This window comes from Lepisma saccharinum, chromosome 3, assembly GCF_977018435.1.
Source record: "Lepisma saccharinum chromosome 3, izLepSacc3.1, whole genome shotgun sequence".
NCBI classification, from domain to species: domain Eukaryota; kingdom Metazoa; phylum Arthropoda; class Insecta; order Zygentoma; family Lepismatidae; genus Lepisma; species Lepisma saccharinum.
In genome coordinates, this window is record NC_139231.1 from 46,614,578 (window position 1) to 46,630,466 (window position 15,889).

Here is a 15,889-nt window from a genome sequence, read left to right on the forward strand (position 1 = left end):
AACCTTTATACGTACGTATTTATAACCTCAATTTACTAATCAAAAAATCCCCCCTAACCAACCAATTAGCACATTTATATGACCTTCTATAGAGAAAAAAAACATAACATTTCCGAGCCGGTATTATTAATATGACATTCTTAACAGGTTAATACATCAATCTTTAAGCAAACACTTAGGAATGTTTGAAATTCAAACAATTCTTGTGACAAAAAAAAACAAATAATTAGAAAATTCTTTTTTAACTAAACAATCAACACAAATCTTTTTTTTTTATAGAGAGAAAAAAGCATAACATTCCTGAGACAGTAATGGTGAACACTGTCGTTTGAAATTAGAAGAAGATTAATCACACGAGCATCATCATCGTTGACATCGCTTATCCTGACGGGATGCACGACATGTTTATCCAACGTATAGGAATACACGTTGATGATTAAGCGTTTTCCTTCTGCATCTCGTGCTCATATTTCAAATTTTAATGTATCAGAAATAGTCACCAGGTATTCGATGCCAGACATTACACTTTCAAAACTCAAACTCGTATTGTTTGTAATATCCAACCCACTGTGGATTATTTTTGCAATAAACAGAATACAGTGCAGCCAATATACACCTCCGATTGTTACAATAAGACTTTACCGCCGGGCAAACTGTTCGAAATAAACGCCAAACAGAACACAGCTAAATTGATGATGAATAGCATGTTATTTGTTTGGTTTGCGTCACAATACGGAAATAATAAGAGGCACGCGCGCGCGCGTGTGTGGCACATCGTTCCCCCGAGAGAGGTTTACAAAGGTCACGATATACAAACATTGACCCCCGGGAGTTGGAAAATTGCGATATGGCGCATTCGCTCATTACTGTTGCCAGCCATAAATCTCTCTCTCTTCATCTTACAGCAAAGTTGGCATCTCTATTTTTTTTAGCTGTAAGTAAATTGCCAACACACTCTAGTTAATAATGCTACATATTATACGCACACACGCACGCACATACTATATTACCATCCACCCATCTTTCTCTCTTTTACGGCAGTACATATTTGTTGCCGGCTCTCCTTGTTTAGTATATGTAGGTTGGCAAAAATTGCTTTATGCACTGTAAGGCAGGCCTCAAGCAAAATTGCCAGCTCCTTGCTTTAGGCTAGGTTAGACCAAAAAAGCTGTAGGTAGGCTGTCGGTTGTTTAACTCTCCCCTCTCTCTCTCCTCTCTCTTTTTTGTAAAAGGTTATGGCAAAAATACCAGTAGGTTGGCAACCTTGCTTTATGCACTGTAAGGCAAGCCTTAAGTAAAGTTGCCAGCTCCTTGCTTTAGGCTAGGTTAGACCTAGTTAGGTTAGGTTAGGTTAGGTTAGGTTAGGTTAGGTTAGGGTGGGTTAGGTTAGGTTAGGTTAGGTTAGGTTAGGTTAGGTTAGGTTAGGTTGGGTGTTGGCAGCTGTCGGTTGTTTAACTCTTCCCTCTCTCTCTCTCCTCTCTCTCTCCTCTCTCTCTCTCTCTCCTCTCTCTCTCTCCTCTCTCTTTTTTGTAAAAAACTATGGCAAAAATACCAGTAGGTTGGCAAAAATTGCTTTATGCACTGTAAGACAAGCCTCAAGCAATTTTTGCCAGCTTTTTGCTTTATGCACTGTAAGCCAAGCCTCAAGCAAGATTGCCAGCTCCTTGTTTTAGGCTAGGTTAGACCAAAAAAAACCTTGGTGATTTTTTCGAGTAAAATATTAGCAACACTGCGAGAAAATAAGGCTTATGCCTTACAAGAGAAATCTATTAAGGCAAGCCTCAAGCAGTGTTGCCAGCTCCTTGCTTTAGGCTACGTTAGACCCAAAAAAAACCTTGGTGATTTTTTCGAGTAAGCAGCTGGCAACACTGCCAGCTTCAGGGGGCTCATGCCTTACGAGACAAGTCCATTAAGGCGAGCCCCACCGAGCCCCAATAGAGGTTCCAGAACCCGCCCACTACCACTACTAGCAACCCTATGAATGTGGCACCGGTCATGTGCTGCTTGGAGCGGAGGAGGGGGAGGGTTTCACACCGCAATTTGTAAACTTATCTTGCTTTGACATCTGGTTTATGTTTTGTCCGCGGAAAGACCTTGGAAACTCAGGGAAGTGCATTCATTCCTTCAGTGGGTGGCTACTTTAAAAATACAAGACAGACAGTCTTGCAAGTCGAGGAAGTGAATCGCCATCACTTAGTTTACACAAATTACGTCGGTTCGTACAAGTCTGATCCCAAAACAAGAAAGCCAGTTACTTCGATGACTTACTTTGTGATGCTCTCCAATTTTTTTTACATATCTAGGTTATATGCATCATAATGGGAATTGAAGAAAATGTAGGATGGAAGAGGGTGGTTCAGAAAAATACCATTTTCGCATTTTGACTTTTGTTTTTACCTAATACAATAATTATACTTATACTAAATCTTTTGCGCCGCGGTGAGACCCAAGAACTGACTTATTTTAATTTATTGAGGCTCAAAGTAAATAATAAAATAAAAAAAATAAATTAACGTTCATCATATTATTATAATAATAATTATTATTATTATAAAACGTAAAGCGCAAAATTTAATAGGACGACAATGCTCTGTGTGAGTTTGGTGTGGAGTAACAAAATTTTAATAAATTTATTTCCAAACCATGAATTTCATCTGAAATTAATGATCTCCCCGATCGCATAGTGGTAACGTCATCACCTTGTAATCAAGGGTTCCTTGGTTAGGGTCCCACTTTAAACTGTAGGTCCAATCCCAATTAGCCTATCTGTGCATAACATAGGACTTAATACAAAAATTGATGTAAGATTATGTATAAATTGACAATTTTGACTGACGTGTCGGCGTTAAATGAACCTAAAAATTAAAAGACAAATTATACAAAAATAAGAGAAAATTTACGAAGGGGAAAATTTATGATACTGGTTGGAAGATGTAGAGGCTGGGGAAAATGAGACAGGAGACACTTACCTGGAATCCCCTTCAATTTGAACAGTGACTTGACATTGGTAACATTAACTAAGGAAGCATTCATTCATTAACTGACTTTCGAGCCTATTGGACTTATGGCTTTGCGGTGCATCACAGTCAGAAATCTGGTGAAATCTTAATGTTTAGTTTCAAGTGGGATCCAAACCACTCCTTCGGGAGCGGCGTGCCTTCACCGGCTATTGAACCCGGGGCATTCTGATTACAAGGTGTTACCATTAAGTCACCTGGTAGGCCCTCCTTAGAAATGCATTAGTAGTTTAGCGAGTAAAATTTTAAAATTTCGCTTATACTCGAAACTAGGGCGACTTTTTTTTCGCCTCATTTGAGCTGGAATGAGACTTGGGAGAGTCTAGAACTTGTAATACAGAAAACTAACTTTTATTTATAACTCTTTTATCTCTCTGTGTGTGTAAAACCATAGTATCTTTTTCACGATTAGGTCTTGTTCCATTTTCCCTCCTGCTTTCTTTGCTCTCTCTCCCTGGCTCTTCAGATATAGAGCTTCCTTCATTTCTTACCCTTCTCTTTCTCTCTCTCCCTCCACTTGCTCGTTCTCTATTTCGCTTTCTACCTTTTGCTTCTGTTTCTCATTCTCTCTTTCTATAGATTTCTCTGTATTCCTCTCTTTTTGTTTCTCTTCCTTCCTTTATCTCTTTATCGTTCTGTACTGTTTCTTTTCTTTGTTCCTTTTCTCACTCCATCGTGAGAAATGTTTATCTTCATTTCTCTCAATCCACCCCTCACTCTGTTATTATAGTCTGTTTTGGTTGGTTTTCCTCTTCCTTTTCCTCTCTTTCAGTCTGTGTTGCCTCTTTATTTCCACTGGAGGCACATGGCACAGTGGTTCGGATCCCACTTTAAACTGTAGGTCCACTCCCGATTAGTATGCATAAAGTGGACTTAAAACCACAAATCAATCAATCAATCTTTATTTTCACTTTCATTCTCTATCCTTTGGTTTTTAAGCATCACGCTCCAGCCTCCTTTAGCCTCCCCCGCCCCTAGGTGTGTCGTCCTCTACTGGTACCTATATATTTGAGAATGGGTGAACCCCAGAGCCGCTTTATGAAGAGAGAAGGCCGCAAAAATCCGACCTCACAAAACACGCCCAGGAACCTAATCTTAGTTTCCAGCAGGCCAGTGAGACGCCCAGCCGACTTTACAAAGGGAAAACTTCCCTGTTATTGTCCTTCAATACTTTGGGGGGGGGGGGGAATCAACTTTAATCTCTATTTTTTCATTCCAGAAAGAATAGTTTCGGAGAATTAGAGACTATAAAAAGGAATTCACCTTGGCTTTTCTGTCACTTTTGAGCCGAGGACTATTTAGGAGAGGGAGATCCAGAGAGCGCTGGCATACGCAGAGGGGGTGCTAAAGGAGCTATAGCCCCCCCGAATTTTTTAGAAAATAAAAAATTCAAATGAAGGTAGTAATAAAGTCGAAAAAACTCAAAATGACACCCAATAACCATTTTTGTGTTTGAATTACTTTTAAAACGAAGGTTTAAAATGGTAATTTGAGCTCATACCAAATGAAAATAAAACACCAACACTGAAATTGATTTACGGCAATGTATTCTATGATTCAACCAAATATTTAATCTCCCTCTGTTCAGTAAAGGTTAGATTCATGACAGGGAACCCGCATTCACATCCAGTTGTAGATATTGGTACAATTTCAATTGAATTCACATAATCCTTGACCTTGAGTGAAGTGAAAATGTGTCTTGGCTGACATGATTCCATAAAACACACGTTATTAATCGTCTAAATGCCATGTGTGTGCATTTAATAGGACCATAATCAAAAATAAACCTGTCTTCAAAGCAGCCATTCATACTGTGCAATTAAGATTGAAAACAATGCTTTCAAACGTATGGTTTTCCTCGATCGGGGACCACCTCGACTTATTTTTATAAAACACAACAAAATACTACAGATCGCAACAAGCTCTCGAAGAAGATTAAATGACCAAGCGACTCAACATACGTCAGAAACGCCGCCCAGTTTTAGTGTTCGATACAAGAGTACTTGTGAATCACCAGAAGTCTGAAAAATACCAAATACATGGCATTTAAAAGAAACAGCCAGGGGTTCCAATTTTTCAAAAACACTGGGTGGGCTCAAAATTTGAATTCACAAATCACATAAATTATTGGGTGGGCTCGGGCCCCACAGACCAGTATCAATTGGTGTCACTGTACACAGTCACCATAAATTGCATAACGAGAATTTTTTGTATGTAGCTATGGTGTGGTAAACTTAATTGAATCCAAATGGAACACCATAAGTACGATATAGTTTACAAGTGGGTTGGAAATAATGATCCCCGGTTGAGATGTGTCACTCATAACTAGAAATCTGATGTTTCAAAACAAGACGGGGGAAAATCCCTCCTATTGTCCCTTCAAATGACACCCTGCATTAAAATTAATAGATATTTGCTACTTTCAAATGACAAAATTCTGATTTTCAGTTTCATCCTCTTCCAAATGGGCACAAAACGAGCTTTATACGTATGTTTCGAAATTATCTGTTTTTAAAATAACCATAAATTCTAAAAAAAAAAAATGTATTTATTTAAAAAACAGGAAATCTGTGTGTGCTCTTCTAAAATGGAATTTTCAATGCCCCAACTTTATGTGCGTGTATATATATATATATATACATACAGTACAGACACAGACACACACACACACACACACACACATATATATATATATACGTATGTATATATATATATATATATATATATATATATATATATATATATATATGGAGGACGAATATTGTACCTTACAGCTGAAAAATGTTCCTGCGCTACTGTTTATGCACCATCCAAGTTCACAAGTTCAGCCCCCCAAAAGAAAATATATAGGAAAATATAATTATAATATCTAATTCTTCTTACGCCAGTGCCAGAGGGTATCAAGTACTGAAATTAAATAATAAAAATATACGTTTTTAGTATTTGTTGTATAATCGAAGGCTATTTATTTCTGCCGAACTTATTGGAAGGCAACGATTATATTGGGAACATACGGTTGTGAAGGCCTGTGTCAAAGATTTATGCACACTGGAACTAACCAAGAAATTTACTTTTCGTCTACTGGATCCAACCTTCTTTTTTGTTATTCAATAAATATTCGATCCTTGATCTATTTGACATTCATTTCGCATTTCATTTTTTTGCGATATTAACTACACCTAAGCTAGATAAAGAATATGTGTTGGTATATCCCTGTTCTTACATCGTCTTTTTGCCTATTCAAGTAATAATAATAATACATTGTTAATTAATTTACATATTTAATTAATGTCATTAATCTAATGTGAATACTTTAATTTAATCATTTATATTATTATTATTTCTGAGACTTGGTTCGGACTCCCCCCCAGAAATATATTTCTTGATACGTGCCTGCTTTTGACTAATCTTGATTGATTGATTGATTTGTTGTTTTAAGTCCATTTTATGCACAGGAAGGCTAATCGGGACTGGACCTACAGTTGAAAGTGGGATCCGAACCACTGTGCCATTTGCCTACACCGGGTATCGGACAGACTAATCTTGAGTAATAGAGGTCCCGAGTTCGGCGGTTATGTACAGAATGGTATCTGAAAGGGAAGGGGAAGTCCTCCATCTGCTTGCTAATATTTGGTTATTGTGGGGAGACTATATATGTACAATTTATAATATATCGATGCTTCAAGAGTAGTTGCCGGAAATTTTGCAAATACCTCACTCTTTACTTGCATCTATCGATTTTGGACACTTATCAATATCTCCAACTATTAGAGCACAGCCAATCATAATTGTGAACTGATAGCAAAAAGTTTGTTTGTTAAACTTGTTTTAAGACCAATTTATGCACAGAAAGGCAAATCGGGACTGGACGTATAGTTTAAAGTGGGATCCGAGCCACTCAGTGGGGTAGCGCAGATCTTTGCCCCCCCCCTGCAAGTAAAATATTGAGGGGCCCCCTTAGTGTCAAAAAAAAAATATGATGCCAGAGTGGGACGGAGGTACAATAGTTAGATAGTTATCTGCCCTCCCCCCTTCGTTGTACACAAAATTACGAGACAAAATTTCGTAATTTCTTGTACAACAAAGGGGAAAGAGCAGGTAACTAGCTAACTATTGTACCTCCGTCCCACTCTGGCATCATATTTTTTTTTTGACACTAAGGGGGCCCTCAATATTTTACTTGCGGGGGGGGGGGCAAAGATCTGCGCTACCCCACTGAGTGGCTCGGATCCCACTTTATTCTCCTCCAGTGCAAAGAAACAGGGGAGGCAAGACAAAAATATATCAAGGAAATAAATGAAGATAACATTGAGAATATAATGACAAGCGTTATTAGGAGGGAGAGACCGAGAGGGGGAGGCGCAAATAAGGAATCTGAGAACTTTCCTACACTACGCCTGGGTAAAGAGAGCAAAGAAGCTCAGTGGGGATAGCGAACATGTGTGAAAGGGGGGGAGGGTTACTAAATAAATAAATTAATAAATAAATTTGAGAAGATTTAGGAATCACTCAGGTAACAGTGCAAGTATAGGGAAAGATTTGAAATGAAATAGTGTTTGTGAACTCGCAAGCAGTGTGAAGGTGGAAGCAGACTAAAAGGAGGAAGGGTGTAGGGAAAGTACAAGAAAATTTTTTCACTTGTATAGTATGTAAAGGCCCAAACTGGAAATAAATTCTACAAGAAAATAACTTTTACCTCAAATATTATGCCTTTCCATTTTTTTGTTATCGACTTATATCACTGTAGTACCTTCTTGAAACTAAATCAGGATGGTCTGAATCTCTGAAAAATAACTGGAAGAAGAATCTGGAAATATTTTCTCTACTTCAACGCAGCGATACAGCCAGGAATCACTTTTGGAGGAGGAGGAAGCTTCCCGCTGCCTGAGGCTTTGTATTTTTGCTTGAAATATTTCCTTTAATGAAGTTACATATATTACACAGATATTAAAAAAGACTGTTATGGTGGAATTGTAAAAAAAAATAGTAAACACTCCTCTTTTGGACTTTGAGGTGGATGTGCCTTCAGCCCGTAAGCCATCCCCTGGTTCCTCCAGGCCAAGATTCAACGTAAGAGTCGCTCATATTAGCCTTCTAATACTGAGTGAGTAATATACTCGAGCAACAAACTTATCCTTCAGTAAAGGGGGTTGAACGGGACATCTAGATTGTCGGTAGTAACCTATCACAAGGTAAATTTCAATCTGCTACGAAGAAATAACTGCGGACTCTAGTCTTGAGTGATAGATAATAAAGCTGCGAAGGAACTCTATTCACTGAAAATTTGTCACTCCATGAAATGCAGCTTGGAAGGACTGAACCCCCCCCCCCCAACAAAATAAAAGAAGGTTGCCACAGGTTAGTAGACCTCAACATCATTATTCATAATTTTAATGCTCCCATTCTTTTTTCGATAGACCAGTGATCATACTTTCTTAAATACTTTTTCATGAAACAAGAACCTTTTTATTAATAGACCATCAGTGCTCGAATTTTCCTTTCTTCTATCCCCAACGCGAACAAGGAAATTTGCAGCGAGGAATTTTCCCTTCGAACACTGCAGATCAAAAAATCGTAACAGATTGGAAAATAAGAACTAGTTCGACAGAAATGTCAACAAAATGCCAAATTGTAAGAAAAATTAACTTACAAAATTACAATATTATAATGGTCACATTTAACTCATACGTTGTATACCCTGCGTGGCAGGGAATGGGATAATGGTCTTTACAGCAAAGGGATAATTTACTATGGGTCCCACCTTTAACTGAGGTTTTCGTCCCCTTTGAAGTAAAACGTAACAAGTGTAGACAATATGGGAAATTCATTTCAGTTCTTATTTCAATATGAAAAGAATTGGGACCCCCTTGAAAATATTAGGTGGGAAGTTACATTTTAAATATCACGTGTAAAACTAAAAGGTTACGAATTAACAATTTTGATGTTTATTGTAAAATAAGGATAGACTGGTTGAGCAACTGAATATTTCTACTGGATTCATAACAATAGACAATTGACACGCTACACTACGTTTACGACAAACTGCGTAGATACAAAGGTATCAGATGAGGGATATTTTCCTATCGATGGACATCTGCGAGCAAGTAAGTTCATTCTGCATTTCGGAGGGGGACCCATATGACAAGTTACTGGAGCCCCTCTGGCTGAGATAATACGGCACTGCTTGTTATCGCAGACGTCGTATATGATGTTACTGGGAACCAGATTTCTGTTTCGTAAATCGATTTTTTTATAAGCGACACTATATGTGGAATTTCTGCTATTATATACAAAATTCAAGAGCGCATTGTGGAGCTCCTACACCTCGCCCCGCCACACATTGCGGGGGATTGCGCGGGTGGCTGCTACGCCACTGGAGCCACTACGCCTCCACCGAGTATTGAATCCGGGGTCCCTTGATTACAAGGCGACGACGTCACCACTACGCCATCGGAGAGGCCCTGATAACACAAAGTGTGTAGCTTCTTGCACGAGAACAGTAACAACAGAATCCTGATTCCAAAGCGGAGAATTTATATTTTAGGTATTTTACTACATAATCTATGTTAGTTGGCCATTTTACTGTAACGAAATGAATGTACCGACGGAAACAAAAAGAAACATGCAGCTTCACAGTGCATAGGCTGGTGATCTCAAAGGACGATGTGTAAGCTTTTTTTCAACTAAGGAAAGGAAAACAGTTATTCTTCAGGGTTTCGGTACATCTGTCAATGGCCAGTGGGAAGGACCATTCCATTCTCCCCCTCTCCCTGCCAGATCGTAAAAGCAGCGAGGTCGGGTTGCTGAAACTGAGTAACGATGGTAAGAATATGGGAGATTTTTGGCTGGGAAAAGGAGAATTTCTTGGAAGCGACGTCAGCGCCTCCCTCGTGTTCCCTTGGTACTGTTGTTAGAACGGAACTAACGACACTCTCGAAATTTGGATTTCTTTCAACATCCAGCCGAGGCTTAAGGAAGGGGTAAGCAGATGTTAATAACTCGGTGATATTCCCAAGAGGGGGGGGGGGGCAAATTTCGTGTAGTCCCTGACGTCACATTTCCCATCAGACCACGCATGCTGGTTCGTGCAACAGAGGAGAGTATGTGTGTGTGTGTGTGTATGTATGTATATATATATATATATATATATATATATATATTGTTTATATAAGATGTAGAACTATATACTATAATGCTATATTAAGGTTACTTTTTTTACTCTGCCTCGTATGAAGGCATTCTCATAAATAAGCTTCCATCCATTCTTTAATCGTGTGCAAAACAGATTTTTTGTCTTTGACCCAAAAATTACCGTGTTGTATAATACCTGGCCTACCTAATATTCTTTCCTGCATCTGTATGTGTTACAGATTTCTCAATTCAATTCAATTCTTGATCTCTGCAATTATGTGATGTTAATTTTTTTTTCGAATTTGAAGAGGCTGAAGGTGCGTTATCAACGTATTTGTAGTGAGGCAAGTGTTATGTGTTCTTGTAGAAAAAATTCCTTCTCAAATATATTTTCTAAATGCAATTGTTTTGCCTGTTCTAGTCTATATTCACTATCATTTTATTGTAAACTCAAAAACCAAGAATTTGTTTTAAGTCCACATTATGCCATGATAGGCTAATCGGGATTGAAACTGCTGTTTAAAATTAGATCTGAACCATATACATTGCACGTTCACTGAGGATCGATCCTGGTATTTCTTCATTACAATTTGACCATTACGTCATCGGAGAAACAAATTAGTAACGGCTCTGCTCTGGCGTCTAGACCCGTGGCCTGTATAATTTTCTATGGGACTTGTAATGTGTTCTGTCCATAGGTGTTTGTGATTGTCCTTTTATCTATTTCAGCATACCCCTATTCATCCTCATCTTCGTAATTAGCCAAGGATGGCACAAACGCAAAGTAAAACAAATCAAATCATTCATTCCAACGGCAAAATTACACAGCTTGTGAACATATCTAAAGTTTATTATACCTTCTGAAACAGCTTTTGTTTTAGACCCAATTATTATTTGACGCTCAAAAAATAATTTTCATTGTAAAGTGTATTGCGTTTGTTTTACGTAACAAATTCCTTAGAAACACATTTTCCAGTTGAACTCCATGCATCCGGATAAATGCAATTCTGGGTAATTTAATCATCCTGAGTTTGCCCCCCTTACTCTCAAGAGTTTCCCGTAGCTTCCTTCGCGCTACATTTCCCGCGAGCCATTTCTTTTCTCTCTTTTTTTTGTCCCTTTACGCCGCTTTCCAAATGCGCAATTCTAAGGGAGGGAGGAAACGAAAAGGGGATAAAAAGTTAGGGTGGGCTTTCGCCTCACTAATTTCTTAAACTCTGCTGGTTCATTAAAAAATCTCCTCTGTACTCTTCCCTCTTTTTTTTTTGTTCTCTTTTCTCCTGACGTAACTACTTTCTTCCTCGGCATCGTCTTTCGCGTCCGTTTCTGGTCTTTCTTCGCCCACCCTTTTCCTTTTCTCTGCATTTTCGATAAAAGTTGATCAAGCAGAAACCAATTAAGGGATGGGAGGGATATTAGACTTGCAGGCCGGGAAGGGGAGGTTTGAGACCCGCGAGGGAAGGAGGAGGCTGCGACACCGTTCTTTCTTTTATCCTGAAAAGGCGGCCACACTCCAAACACCGGAGACACTCGTATTGACTACCAGGGCTTTCAACCGTGTGAAATGAGCCTTTGTTTCCTCTGGATGCATCTTAAAGGAATTCCATTGCTCCAAATGCTTCAGGATCGTGCAGAATAATGGATTTTTCATCTCCATATGTGTGATTCGAAACAAGGGGGCACCACTTCGTGTAAGACTATTATCTCGTTGGGTTTCTCCAATGACGTAGCGGGTTCAATCCCAGGTGAACTCGCAATGCACAGTAGTTCAGATCTCATTTTAAACTGTAGTTTTACTCCCGATTAGCCTATCATAGCATGAAGTTGACTTAAAACAAACTCTGGATTTCAAATGTCACAATAAAATGGTAGTGAACATAGGCTAGAACAGGCAAAACAATTGTACTGGAATATGTGAACAAATATCTTACTTTCTGCAAGAAACACGTAACACTTCTTTTACTGCAAATAAACACACCTTCTGCTTCCTCAGATTGAAAAATCTTAGCGTCAAATAATCGCAGTCAATACGAAACAAGATCAAGAATTGAGAGATTTGTTAACAAATAGCATTTTAGGTAGATCATGGTAATTTCAAGGACAGGGATTTTGGAATCAGTGTTCGAAAAAAATTTATCAATCTGCGTCCGTATATTCGGAATTGCACTTTCTAAAGAACAAAGACAAACCTTTGTAATAAACATGTAAGAAACAGCTATATATGTAATAATATAAACACGTAAACAACTTTTCAGCATCAGGTCGTGTGTAAATATATTGATAGTATAAAAATGGCGTATCTGTAAGGTCTGAAGAACTTCCCAGGCTCTTCACTAGTTTTTCTCCACGAAAAGGTCTTTTTCGTTGGCTACCCCTGGGGTAATTAACCTACCGCCTGCTACCGCTATCGCGGCCCCGCCTTTCTCTATAGAGTCCCTTTGGAAGGTCTTTTTCGTTGGCTACGGTTTTATCAAAGTGACGTAATTGTGTGAAACATTTGTATGTTTCAGAATCAGTTACTAAAGTCTTATTAACGACTTCCATTATTTTTTATTCAAGTTGAGCAGTAATCAAATCCTCACCTAACTTAAACAACGAACGGGTCGTGGTCGCATTAAACACCCTCGATTTCTCAAGAATTTTTTTTATGAAGATTGTGTGTTTAAGATTGTGAAGAACACAATTTTGGATCGCGGAAACAAGTATTTATTACTGTAGAGCCGTTTATATTTGAGATGTTGCCGTTTGAAGTTGCGAGGTGGAAGTCTACTTCCGGCCGTGTTAGTTTCGTAGCACCCGTACTCTACCCCAAGAAATGTCATGAAAATTGCTGTCTAAATTTCCCACTGATTCCGGGCTCCGCCCCTGCGGTAATTAACCTACCGCCTGCTACCGCTATCGCGGCCCCGTCTTTCTCTATAGAGTCCCTTTGGAAGGCATGTTAGAAACTGGCCGAGCCACCTGCCCCCAACACTATTTTCCGCACTGACACATGAAGGAACAAGAAACTTAAGTCTAAAATTTAACCTCAAAAGGTAACTTGCCTCTTTTTCCAAGGCCAGGCACTGAATTGCGGGTCGAAGTTAATTTTGAAAGTCCAAAAGAGAAGTAAGTCGTATGTCAAAAGTCTTTCTTGTCCTTCTCCACGGAATACTACCCTGTCCTTCCGTTCCATCCTAAAAATAAGAAGTCGCAAATTATCCCATCCTTCATCCGTTGAACGTCCGTCAATCTCATCTTTAGTCCTTCTTTCAAGATTGGATGTCACACAAATCAATTCCAATGTCTGAAGTGGCACAAATCAATTCCGTCTGAAATCTCCAACCCGCCAATACATCACACAATTAACATATCGCAATCGCAAATTATCCCATTGCACAAGTCAATCATAAGAAGAAAAATAAAATGTGCAGAGTCCAGACGTGCGCCTGTGACATGAATCCACGATGGACGCCCTGAAAAACCGTATTGACGTTACATACGTAAGGAACTTTAACATTAAAAGAACGTAAGTTTCGTAGCACGTAGATCTGAAAAATTACCTTCTGCGCTATTTTGAAACACCCTTTGTTATATAAAAAAAACTAATTTATTTGACGAAAATATTTGAAATATGTGCGAAATCGAGGATGTAGAATGGGATCACGGAGCCCAGAGAATTACTCCTTAAGGGAAGTCCAATAATGTAAATTTTCGAATTCTGTAAAAGTGAAAGACGGCTGAAGATGCATGTCATCGTATTGGGACTGAACGAAATATTATGGGTGATCATACATTTAGTAGACGAATCCGAAATTTTGAGGTTGAAAATGGAAATAATATTTTAAAAAAGACATTCATGTTTAAAATTAAAATTATAGTAAAATATTACTGCGGCAGGTATTTTTGTGCAAGACAGTAATTGTAATTTCATGCAATACTGACTTAACTAACTAACTAACTAACTCCCTAGCCTTCTTAAACCCGAAGGTTCATGGCTGCAGCAACACAGGCCTTCCATCTTTCCCTATCTTGAGCAAGTTCTATATACTCTTTTCCATCCCTACCAATAAATCCATCTCAATGGTTACGTCAAAGAACCACTAGCTCTTATGGATTTTGGATGGATAATGTATCCTGATCACTTATATATTACTCATGGCCCTTGCTTTATGAACTGCCAGGCGTTATCACACAGTTGCGGAAATTATGGGAGGGGGGGGCAGTTAACGGGTGCCGGAGTCTTCTTTCTTGAGTACTGGAAAGTTTAAAGCGCAATAGAGGGGAGACACATTGAAACTATCAGCAGGTCACTCTATTTAGTGTAGCGAATCCCATGTAAGGTCGTCGTGTAGTTGGGTATTTTACGACACACACACACACACACATTTGTTATCTGTAAGATTTCTGTAAATGGAGAGAAATTCTCCGCTGAATGTGATATGAATAATTAATATCACTTGAAATATGCACAGAGAAAAACCTGCTTTCATTTGTGAATTAAACATTGTCTGCAATTCGTAATCAAACGATCCTGCTAGATCGTTACAAAGTTACGCATTTGTTCTTTTTATTGTCATTGTTGAATAGCATTGTGTAATCTTATCTGTTCTGTTATCGCTTCTGCATAGGATTTCACTGCTATGCTTTGTAGAGAACGTAGTTCTACCATATCTCACTAGGGAGCGTTATTGTTCTAATAGTTCATTGTTAACCTGTATAGATTGCACTCAATGTTAAGCAGCGCTCTCGTAGTTCACGAGTATCCACTAGAGGCGCTGGCGCTGCGCTCAGAATTGTATATAAGCAGCGACGCGGCCCCGGGCAGCTAGCTCTGTGTTGGCTCTTCGGAGACTCATGGTCGAGCTCTGCTCTCGCAAAATAGACCAGCATTTACAAGCACACGGATGCTTAGGAATACAAGAGGGCTTTTTACAGTGGTAAATCTACTCTTTTAGATTATACGAGTGGTAACAATATTTCTCGGCGTACCAGGTAGAATATACGCATTCTTTTAAGCTCAACCTCCTACAGTGGGGCCTGCCTGTAGAACGGAAACGTACTCTTTGTACGGCCTACAGGTAGATCATACGCATTGTATTGGGTTACGGTTTAGCTCGTGAACATATTTACTGTTGGGAGATTATAGATTATACGAAGGGTATCCTTATTCTTCGGCCTACTAGTAGATTATACATCTGACAACAGTCGATGTAGAAATGACTTCATCTTTTGGCCTACTGTGGTAGATTATACGAGTGGTAGCAATATTTCTCAGCCTACCAGGTAGATAATACGAAGGGTGATGTTCATCGATAGTTAATTTTCATAAAGGCTAAAATAAGCAGTTGTTAATTACTGTCTTTAGTTTAGCTTTATTAAATTATTAATTAAAGTAAATAACGTTAACTAAGCCTTATCTATTATAAGCTTATATTAAATTTCTTTTGCTTGTTGATATTACTCTTTGGTTAATAGGAAGGCAGATTTAAATGTTCCTTGAGTCGCTAAATTGATGCCCTATTGTCCCCAATGTCAACACAGTTGTATTCCAATGCCCTAAAAAAAAAATAAGGTCCCTTACCCCCCTCTGGTTTCTCTGAAGAGGAAAAATTGAATGGTCCCTGTCCTCCCTCTCCAAGATGCCAGCAGAGGAACTTCGAACCTGGAACTTCAGGAACGACACAGAGCAGTCAGATCGTATCAGAAGATATGGTGACTTTCTTTAGTGCGGATATCTACATTTAACCCCAGTGTAATAA